Genomic DNA, 11,367 nt, shown 5'->3' with positions numbered 1-11,367 from the left:
GGCTCATTTAGTCCAAGAAAAGAATATTAGGAACAAAGATGGAAACAATCCTCTAACACATAAAACCTTGAAGAGATGATAATTTTATATTATCTGCAGAGACAAAGACATGAAGAAATCGGTTTTCCTTCTGCAACAAAGAGTGTTTTGACTGACTATTAGGGAACATTTCCAAGATGTACAAGGTGTGGAGCGTGGGGAGAGGCTGGAGAGTCCCTTTCCAGGGAGATTTTTCAGGAGCCCTTCGACAAAACTCCCCGCAATGCTTCCCTGCGCCGAGGGTGCCTGGGGGCGGGGGTCCGGCAGGGCTCCCTGGCAGGCAGGGGGTGCCACAGTACAGAGGGGGGACCCAGCGATCCTGCCAGGTCCCTTCCTGGTTTACATTTCATAGCCTGAAACGTGGCATTAAGTATGCTTGGCGAGAGTCGTAACTTGGCTTGACCAAGCATTTGATAAGCTCCGTAAAGCTAAACACAGATTGCTGCTCTATAAGAAAGTGTTGAACACGAAGTATGCCCCACTTCCTATGAGCTAAACCATGTTAGTTCTCTGAGCGCAGTTTATAACACATCTGGAGCCAACTATTTCTGTCCACTTACAGACAATGTTAAATGAGACACTGTTTTAATTTTGCTGAGCCAGACAGCTCAGCAATAGCCTCAGGATAATACCCTCAGGAAACAGTTTAAGTCTGTAAAAAATAAAAAGGACGGCGTAGGTTGCTAAGTGATAACAATTCGCAAAACATAAATACTTACACAAAAGGAAGTGATTAATTCAGGACATTCCTTACATATCACCACTATAATCTTTTCAGGTGTAGCCCATTATGTACCTTTATCTCATGGCATACTCTCTTTATTTGTCTTACAACCAATGCTTTTAATCTGCAGGGCTTTTTCAAATTTACGTCTCTAATTTAGCCAGCCTTTATCCAGCTGCCTGTTGCAGCCATCCTCACTCTGTGGAATGCCACCCATGGACCCGTCGCACACAGGATAGGACACATTTTGCACTTCAACACCAAAGAAAAGTTCAAAGAATGGTTCCATGTACCAGTGTCTGTTCAACACGGGTGGCTGAGCCACATCTCCATTTGCCATCATCCATGGAGGAGTTAGTGGTGCAGAATCCAGCTCCTGCTAACATGGCATCTTCCTGTTCTTTATGAACTCCTGCTGCTGTATGGTAACATTTTGTCCTTTGCCTTAGATGAAGATGAGAGGCTGCAAATCCAAGCTAGCAAAAATTATGTCTGCAGGGTGATGGAGAGTGTTGTCACTAGAATCACAGAATGGTTAGAGTTGGAAGGGACTTTAAAAATCATCTAGTCCAACCCCCTGCCTTGGGCAGGGACACCTCCCACTAGACCAGGTTGCTCAAAGCCCCATCCAACCTGGTCTTGAACACTTCCAGGGATGGGGCATCCACAGCTTCCCTGGGCAACTTGTTCCAGTGCCTTGCCGCCCTCATTGTAAAGAAACTCTTCCTAATATCTAAGCTAAATCCACTCTCTTTCAGTTTGAAACCATTACCCCTCATCCCATCACTACACTCCCTGATGAAGAGTCCCTCCCCACCTTTCCTGTAGGCTCCTTTCAGGTACTGGAAGGGACTATAAGGTCTCCCTGGAGCCTTCTCTTCTCCAGGCTGAACAACCCCAACTCTCTCAGCCTGTCTTCATAGCAGAGGTGCTCCAGCCCTCTAATCATCTTCGTGGCCCTCCTCTGGACCCGTTCCAACAGGTCCGTGTCTTTCCTGTGCTGAGGGCTCCAGAGCTGCATGCAGTACTCCAGGTGGGGTCTCACAAGAGTGGAGTAGAGGGGCAGAATCACCTCCCTTGATCTGCTGGCCACACTTCTTTTAATGCAGCCCAGGATACGGTTGACTTTCTGTGCTGCAAGCGCACATTGCTGTCTCACGTCCAGCTTTCCATCCACCAGTACCCCCTAGTCCTTCTCCATAGGCCTGCTCTCAATCCATTCTCCACCCAACCTGTATTTTTGCTTGGGATTGCCCCAACCCACATGCAGGACCTTGTACTTGGCTTTGTTGAACTTCATGAGGTTTGCATGGGCCCACCTCTCAAGCCTGTCCAGGTCCCTCTGAATGGCATCTCTTCTTTCCAGCATGTTCACCACACTGCTCAGCTTGGGGTTGTCAGCAAATTTACTGAGGGTGCACTCAATCCCACTGTCCACGTCAACAACAAAGATGTTAAACAGCACTGGTCCCAGTATCGACCCCTGAGGAATGCAGCTTGTCACTGGTCGCCACTTGGACATGGAGCCGTTGACCACAACTCTCTGAGTGCAGCCATCCAGCCAATTCCTTATCCACCAAGTGGTCCATCTGTCAAATCTGTGTCTCTCCAATTTAGAGACGAGGATGTTGTGTGGGACAGTGGCAAATGCTTTGCACAAGTCCAGGTAGATCACTAATTTAAATGTTCCTGCTATTTATACTGTGTTACCTGCAGTGACCAGCATTCAGATCTTCCATGGGGATAACTCTCCCAGCCCCAAAATCTTTGTTTACGAAAATGACAAGCACAGGACCTCCACAATTCCTTGGCTGCCATTAGCACTTGACCTCAAATAGTGGCCTAAAGGTTTGCCAATTCTTGGAAAATGGCGATTACATATTTCTTTTTAATGACAGTGTTGTCATTTGAGCGTCTGCATTATTTATTGCTTTCCCTGTAAGTTGCTGCACACTGAAGCCGATCCCTCCTGCAAGGAGTGGTCATGACCAGCCCATGGCATCTCCAGCTCCCTGCCCAGCTGTTGGCGGTGACTGGCTGTTCTTTGCTCGCTGCTGCCTTTAAACTGATGTGAATCCACTTTCACCGAGGCTTCTTTCCATACTGACTCCCATCATATCCCTAAGGAAGCATTGAGGTGACCCTCCACAAAATCAGGAAAGAGCAGTAAAACCTGCCAGTGGATACCTCTTTGTACTCTGCCTGTTTTTGGAGATCTTTTCTGATGTTTCAGTAGCCTTTTCCCACTAGTTATACAGCCATGTCCTGCTCTGGAGCTGTTTCCCTTTTCTGTTCCCTCATCTGTCACAGCCTCAGTGTTGACACCGGTCCCTCCCGACAGGCTCCCTGGTTATTTCAACACGCCAGTGCTTGTGTTGGGATGGACCGTGCAGTTCAGTCCTTCATTCGAGTGCTCCTTCCACACTCCGTGCACCTTCACAGCGTTTGTTCCCTTATGACTAGTGTTATTGGCCTACATTCCTCTGTCTTGACTTTATTTCCCATTTCCTTCATGACTTCCCCTTTCTAAAAGGTATGAGTATCCACTCTTGGCGATTTCTTCATTACTTTGCGCAATGGTGGTGTCTCAGCAGCCCTGGCTTATTCATACCTTTCCGGAAATTATTTTATTGTATTGCTTGCATAGCTTTACCGTGTTTGCTTACACCTTTCTGCAAAGCCCACCACCATGCTCTCTTGGATCACTTCCTTGGATATTTATCCTGTGGTTTACAGTGAGCTTTTTTTTCTCTTACAATCACCTGAAATGCTACCAAAATATCTCTTTGGAAACCACCTTCTCAGATCTAGCCTTTACTTTTTGTGATCAAGTGTCACCCCACCTTTTTCTTGGTCTTCCTCTTGGTCCCTTTGTTAGATAAACTAATTGCCGGCTGCGTGAGCATTGGGTGTATGCTTATATTAAGCATTAGGCAATGTTGTATATTTTAATTGTTTTTAATTTGCATGCTTATAGGGATGAAGGATTTCTGATTTGTACTAACCATATCTGCATCATCTCCAAAAGATGTGTATCTAACCTTCCCTAAAAGAACTCGGAGACTTTTGCAACTGTTCTAAATAGCTTTTTCGGTTGCTTAACTTACACACTGGAAGACATTTTAAAAAAAATCTAAACTGGACAGGATCAAACCCTCTTAATGCTTGTATTTTCACCTAGGATGAACTTTGTACAATCTTGTGAAAGCTTGAAAAATATTTTTAAACCTCTTTCATAAGCAGTGAACCCAAGACTGTAGGTACATATGTGAAGATGGTCTCCATGCCCACAAAAAGGAACAAAGTGTTAAAGGAGAAGCCGCTGCCGGAGCATTCACACACCATTCATGTTGTCGCACACACACACTCTCGGGCACGCTGCTTCCTTCTTCAGGCTCGACCCAATGTTTCCTGCAGCAGAGTCTCAGGCGTCAGATTTTATAAAATAATTAATTTACTTGAAAGGTACAGCAGCAAGAACAGCCCAGGCTGGGTGCCTCCAAAGAGAGGGACTCCGAACAAAGAAATTCCTTGGCAATTATACCCTTGTGATCCGTACACCTGCCCCTCGCGCTCTTCACGTGCTGTCCATGCGTCTTTTAGTCCAATGGTGATTTTTGGTCTTGGGTCTTCTAACATCTTATTGGATTCTTCTTCTGTGCCCAGGCAGGCAGGCTCTTATCTTGTTGATTTGCAGTTTCAGCTGAGGGTTGGAGCCTCTGTATCTTCTGGTTTACACTCCTTGTGTGTCTGTCCTTGTTGGCAGGACATGGAGAACTGAAGAGTCCCAGACTTGGGAAAAACACTACCAAAACACCAGTGTGATATCAACATCTTCCCCATACTAAAAGACTAAACACAGCACTGTACCAGCTGCTAGGAAAATTACTAAGAGAAATAACTCTATTGCGGCCTACAGGCTTCAGCAAATCTTGTTACTCACGCTAAGTAAAGCTAGGCAAACAGCACAAATCACACCATATTATAATCCTAAGTAATTTATTCTAATCAAAACTTGCTTATTTACGCTAAACAACTAATATCCCTCAACAAAAGCTCATGACCAAGTGGACAGTTAAAATAACTGTCGGCCAAAATCATTGGCATTAGAAGGAGGAGATGTGGAAGTACGAGCAGCAGGTCATCAAGCTCCTTGGCTTATTGGGGTCCCCAGCCAGGCTTTTTTAACTTGTCACGCTCAGGGCTGAGACCGTGGCTTGAGTTGACAACCTCTGCCGGGGTGTCACCCTCGGATCAGGCTCCTGTGCAGCCCTCGCAGCAGTTCCCTCTGCCGTCCCCAACCTGCTTCCCCTGGGAGAGCAGATGACCCAGGCAGCCACTGGCCTCCAGCGAGAGCCGCACTGGGATGGGAGGGAACAGGAATGGAAAGATGCAGTTGAGCAGTGAGTGGGTGGCTGAAAAATTAGGGAGGATGTAAGGGACGCCCAAACAGGCATGGATTTAAAAAAAAAAAAAAAAAGAAAAAGATAAGGTAGTAGGGCAGGAACTAGATGAGGCCACAAATAAAAAAAAAAGTTTGCTAGGATAAAGCACACTGTGTATGTATAAGCGGCAGAGAGAAACGATGAGAGTGGGCCAGGACTGTTGCCCATCTTCCTGGGCGGTGAAGGGAGATGCTGACATGGACATGAGGACGGCCCAGTGCAGGCTCCCTCCACCCCGGGCCGCGCTCGGGCTGTTACCCAGCCCCACGCTCTCTGCCGTGCTGCCTACTAGATCGTTGCCAAAGCTGAAAACGTACTGTCATAAAATTCTCCCTAATAAATCTGCTTTAATTAAGTCAGCTTGCAATTTAGTTGTGGAGACTATACTTTCTCCACCCAGCTACTGTGGTTTTCCCAAGTATGCGAGCTGGGGATGGAGTTTGTGCGACTGTGGCTGGTTCCATATCCAGATGGAGAAAAAGACTCACAAAAGTAGAGGCGTGTATTAAGCATTTCGTAGTTTCCCCACAAAAGGAATAAAAAAGAGGAATAGGTGTCACAGATTTGCTACAAATCGTTTTCTCCAGGAGAAACTGTAGTATATACTACAAAAAGCGTGGTGAAAATAATAGTTCAAGTAACAAAAAGAGTAAGGACTCCCTGAGAAAACCATGTTTGGAAGGACGATATTTGCCAAACAGGCCTGGAAACGAGCAAATATCTCATGGGTGGAGAATATAAAGAAAGGGTATGAAGTGAGAGCTGGAAGGAAAAGGGGCTCAGAGAAGTTGCACCAGTAAGATGGATAAAAGCGAGGGCAGTGTGCCGCAGTCTGCTAGATCCACCACACAAGTGGGCTCTCTGCTGCTCAGGGAGGATGTAAGGAGTTGAAAAGGCAAATAACAGGAGGCGGGGGGTGGAAGAACTGCCCTGGGAGCCTAAAAAGGGGATATAATGTCCCCCATTACAAGGATCATGCTTGCCACCAGGGTCCTGCTTCTACTGCTCTGTGCTTTCTAGGTCCGAATATAAAACCCCTGTGGTATAAAAAGGCCTTCTGCCAATAACTTTGTTTTAAGGCTCACAGAGCGGTTGATCTCCAATGATCTCAGCAGGCACCAAGTCAACAGAAAAATACTGACTCAGCCATAAAACAGGGAGCAGCTTCATCTTGGAATATGTCATGAGATTAAATCGGAGAAGCCAAACATAACTGTCAACAGCGAGGATTAGGAAAAGGCTGCGTTTGGCGCTCCACGCACAGTGTGGCTCTCCAGCACGCAGCGCTCTCCCGGGAGGAACGTGAGTCAGGGAAGTTGCTGCCAATGGGCAGCTGGGCTGTGCCTGGGGAACTGCAGTGTGCTCCTGGGGAACGACCAAAACAGGCTCTTGGGACATCAGCCATGGTCAAGCAGGGTCCAGATGGCCAGAGTTTGGCATCTGAATCCCATCTCTTGAGTGGAAAAAAATCAGTGGTTGCCACAAACTCAGTTTGCCCGAAAAGGCTGGAGTGGGAGGTTGGTATAACATCTGGGTAACAATGCACATGGGTAGTTTTGAAATTAAAGATGATCCTCTGAGCAGCTGAGAAACGTCAATAATAAAGAAAAGGGTCATCAGAAGAGACTAATGTGGAAACAGAGCTGGATAGTAAATGGCAAATGGACAATTCAAAGGAAAGTTTAAAAAAAAAGGGAAAAAGAAGAAATACAACAAAGTGTAATGTATAACTATATGGTTACATGAGCTTGGAAATCATGCAGAGGATCATGTGTTAAAAAAGGCTGGAAAATACAAGGTCTTGCTTCCCTCAGAGAAACTTCTAAAGGAAATGTATCCAAGAAGGAGGAGTTACGAGAAGCAACCAGAGTAATGCAGTTCTAGTGCCACCATTAATAACAAGCTCACAGAGTGTCACCAAAAGTAAGAAAAGCTATGGACTTAATGATAAACAAAACAGTCTTCCCATCGTAGCTGAGCTTTATTCAGTTCTGGTCTTTGTGCTTTCCTACTATAAGCAACGTGATCATGTATTGTTCTAGAAGTCTCTCAACACTGCCTTAATTAGGTAGCTTCCAAATTATCTCTGTTGTTTATCCCATATTACTCATAAATCATGACCATGGTCATATTCAAGCCCTTCTTGTAGGCTCTGGCATCCAGTGGTGATCACCTCTGCCTTTTAATTATGATAATATAGGCTTCTGAGCCTTTGATATGACCACCTGAAGAAGGTCCTACAACGACACACACCTTGGCAAAAGAGCCATATGCTGCTGATAGGATGAATATTTGTCTCATGGCAAGTTCTCAAGCTTTCCTCACGCTGAAGTAAGGCCATCAGATGGGTGGCAGCTGGTGGTAACCTGCATTAGGGAAAATCAGAAAAACTGCATCAGGGATCATGGAAGAGAGAGCCTGGAGCAGTGTAGCGCTGGGGCAGAGGGACCTCACTTAGCTTTTGCAGGTAAATTATCTTGGAAGGAAAAAATTGATTTTACAGGTGAATAGTCCAAGTTTGTTAGCCTGGAAGACAGGTGAATGAGGATGAACTATTCACATCTGTTTCTAGCTCTGCAACAGGCTGTGTCTGGGCTTCCTACGAGCTGGGCTGGTCAGACTGGCCTATTTAAACTTTACAACCTGAAGTCCTCTGCTACAGAAACAGGGCAGCAAGCCAGGCAGGATGCCGACACAGACCCATCAGGCCCAAGAAATGGAGCAAAGCCCATGCCTGTGGGAAGGCTACCCACACTGCCTGTTTACTGACCTGCACCGGCACGGCCAGCAGCCGGCTGGCAGAGGAAGGTCCGTTCCAGAAGCTCATCAGCAGGTTACAGGAAAGGTGGCGGCTGGAAACGACACTTTCTTTTGCTCTGCATATGTGTGGGGATGGGATTGCTAACAGGGTGGACGTGGCAATAAGCACCCGAGGATACAGTTAGCGACCGACCACTGGCTGGACAGTTGTCACGGCAAGTTTGATGGCAGTAAGTGCGATGAGTTGGTAGGGCAGCGCTCTCCCAAGGCAGTGCTCTGCAGAGGGGCTGGACTGTAACTTTTCTAAGAAGCGACTTGAAACCTAAAGCTACGTGCAGACACAGTAAGCGCTGTTCATACAGTGCACCGGGGCAATGCTAATAAACACGTACCTCACTTTTACTGATCATTAAATAAGATTGCATTAATCCCAATCTAATGGCTTTCTTTATAATACACTATTCAGACACTAAAATCAGATTAAAACATAAGCTCAGGTTATTACTTAATGAAATGTGTTTTTATTTGTTGAAATATAAATAAAACCTGCATATTGTTAGAAAATTTATATTTAATTTTTCTTTGCTCTCAAAGCCATATTTTTTATAGCTTTTGTTTTGTAAACGACAGTTTAGAGAAGTATGATGTTGTCTCTTTCAGCAATTGAAGCTATATTCAGACTTTAAAAATTTATCAGACTTCTGTAATTACCCTTTACTATGCACTGATACAGATTTTGGTAGGGGGGAGATGATGTTTGTAATTAACTTTTCTTCCTAAAAAAGGAAAACCGAAAGCAAATGCAAGAAATGTTTCTGGTTTACAGAATTACACAGTGCAACTTCATGCTACTCCATAAACTTCTGTATGATTCCCATCAGGCACAGGCGCTGCCCACTTGGTTAAATTGCCTGCTTATGCAATTCCCTGTTTCCACTACCCCATATGCTTGAAATGGCACAATTACATCTTTCCATTATTGCATGGGTTTGAAATGACACTGCTGAGTAATATCGGAAAATCTGTTTTTGTGGTTATAAGGTGGTGTGGAAAGCTCTGCGCTTCTTGGTCTGCCGCCTTTGTATTATAGCGGTAATTCCAGTAATTTGTTTTTAACTGCACAGAAATACTTTCTGTATTACTATAGAAGAACTCAGTAGACAGACTGCGCCCCACTAAGTTTTTAAGTAGAGTTTAAAATGAAAATACAAGCTCCACAGCAACACAGCTGGGCATAAAGCTGACCGGTTGCTGCTGGTGCGCACAGGAGCAATGCACACATAAAGGACTCGTCTGCGCTACATGGAAATGGCCACGGTCTTCACTGAGGCAGCTGCTGGAGTGAAGAACAAGGCAATGGTAAACCATTTCCACTGGTAGCGCCAGTTTTAATTTAGGTACTTCAGTAACATCAGAGTGGCAGTGAGGATTCTCCAGCCTCATCACTTTCTCCCTGGGCTGCAAAAAAATGCCTCCATTGTGTTCCTTCAGAGTATTATCTGTTAAAGCCGACCAAGAATAAGCAGCCATGTCTTCATGTGGAAAGTATGTACTGTTACAATAGTGCAAGACCTGATGTTAAAATTTAAACACATTACGAATGCAAAGAAAGGCTTTCACAATGTTTTAAATTACAAAGGCTTTTTAAAGTTTTCTGTTGGAAAACATATCCGTTTGTTGTGCCAACACAGAGGTGTTGGATCCTTATGGAGGCCTCGGGCAGTACATTAATAATGTTAACAGTAGTCGTCATCTAGACTTAAGCTAAACAGATCAAACACCTAATTTAGGGCAAATTTACAGCTCTATTTAATGAAGTATTTTAAAAAAGTAAGTTCAGTTTCTGCACAAAGCTGTCCTATATCCACATGCAAGTATGGGCTCTTGACCTTTCCGTGTTAGACTACATTTTACTCATAGACAAAGGACAAAAAGTTGCTGGATGATTCTGCATCTTACACATAGAATCACGGAATCATAGAATTGCCTAGGTTGGAAGGGACCTTTCAGATCATCTAGTCCAACCATCAACCTAACTCTGACAAAAACCATCACTAAACCATATCTCTAAGCACTACGTCTACCCATCTTTTAAATGCCTCCAGGGATGGTGCCTCAACCACTTCCCTGGGCAGCCTGTTCCAATGCTTGATAACCCTCTCAGTGTAAACATTTTTCCTAATATCCAATCTAAACCTCCCCTGGGGCAACTTGAGGCCATTTCCTCTCATTCTATCGCCTGTTACTTGGGAGAAGAGACTGACCCCCACCTCTCTACACCCTCCTTTCAGGTAGTTGCAGAGAGCAATAAGGTCTCCCCTCAGTTTCCCTTTCTCTGGGCTGAACAATCCCAGCTCCCTCAGCCGCTCCTCATAAGACTTGTTCTTCAGATCCCTCAACCAGCTTCATTGCCCTTCTCTGGACCCACTCCAGCACCTCAATGTCTTGTAGTCAGGGGCCCAAAACTGAACACGGTACTCGAGGTCGGGACTCACCAGTGCTGAGTACAAGGGAACAATCACTTCCCTAGTCCTGCTGGCCACACTGTTCCTGATACAAGCCAGGATGCTGTTGGCCTTCTTGGCCACGTGGGCACACTGCTGGCTCATATTCAGCCAGCTGTTGACCAACTCCCCCAGGTCCTTCTCCACCAGGCAGATCTCCAGCCACTCTTCCCCAAGCCTGTAACGCTGCATGAGGCTGTTGTGACCCAAGTGCAGGACCTGTCACTTGGCCTTGTTGAGCCTCATACCTTTGGCCATGACCCATCGATCCAGCCTGTCCAGGTCCCTCTGCAGAGCCTTTCTACCCTCAAGCAGATCAACACTCCCACCCAACTTGGTGTCATCTGCAAATTTACTGAAGGTGCACTCAATCACCTCATCCAGATCATTGACAAAGATATTAAACAGAACTGGCCCCAATATCGGGTATTGGGGAACACCACTCGTGACCTGCTGCCAACTGGATTTAACTCCATTCACCACTCCATTCATACCTCCGCTTCTTGTAAATACAGGTCTGAAATCCAAGTAGCTGGAAGAAGTCTACAAAGCCACGCATTAAAAATCTCCATTTCACACTCAGGCTGAAGAGGAAACCCCATGCATGCTAAGTGCCATTTTATTCCAAGCGTCCCTCTAGTTCAGTGTTTGGTGAAGGGAAAATGCTGACGGATGTGCAACCCCATGGAGCATTTATTTGAATATATGTTAAGAAAATAAGTAATGTTGTTTTCTAGCAAACTAGAAAACAAAGCAGTTCGATGTATTTCAAAAGTTCACTGAATTTTGTGGAAACAGTGCCCTTACAAACAGCTCTCCTTGAAATTCGCTCCGTTTCCATAGGAGTGGTGCAGGCTTTTCCTCACAGCCAGGAGGACGTTGGACCCATTTTTGA

The sequence above is a fragment of the Larus michahellis genome, chromosome 1 (assembly GCF_964199755.1).
Source record: "Larus michahellis chromosome 1, bLarMic1.1, whole genome shotgun sequence".
NCBI lineage: Eukaryota > Metazoa > Chordata > Aves > Charadriiformes > Laridae > Larus > Larus michahellis.
The sequence above is the reverse complement of the archived record's forward strand: the minus strand, read 5'-3'. Positions refer to the sequence as shown.